Below are 527 nucleotides of genomic sequence, written 5' to 3' on the forward strand. Positions count from 1 at the left end.
GTTTCCCGCGTACAGACCCCACCCTCCTCCACAAAACAATCAAGACGGAGCTGGAGCCGCGGGCGAGGAGGTTGAAACGGGCGCGAGGCTGAGGGGCCGGTGAAGGGGTGAGGGCCAGGTGCGGGCGGCGGCGGACACAGGGGGCCGAGCAGGCTGCGGGACCCGGCGCGCGAGGCACGCTGCCAGCAGGGCGCAGGCCGGCGGGGCCGGCGCGGAGTCGCGGGAAGCTGGGAGGGAGGCCGGCGGGGGGCGGGGAGGCCCCTGATAGGCGCGCGGGAGGCGTGACGTCACGTCCGGCGGGGGAAGCCCTGCCTCAGCGCCCCCGCCCCCGCCCCCGCAGGTGGTGTCGCCGCCCCGGGCGCTGGGTGTGGGGGGCCCGCCCTGGGGACCCCGGACGCGGCCCCGCGCTCTCCGCCACCCCGCTCTCCTCCAGCTGTTGGCAGACCCGCGCGAGCCGGGCAGTTCCCCGCCCCCGGCCCGGGAGCCGGAGGGGCGCCCCGTGCGCCTGGGATCGCGCCCCCGCGCCG

This window comes from Oryx dammah, unplaced genomic scaffold, assembly GCF_014754425.2.
Source record: "Oryx dammah isolate SB20612 unplaced genomic scaffold, SCBI_Odam_1.1 HiC_scaffold_28, whole genome shotgun sequence".
NCBI lineage: Eukaryota > Metazoa > Chordata > Mammalia > Artiodactyla > Bovidae > Oryx > Oryx dammah.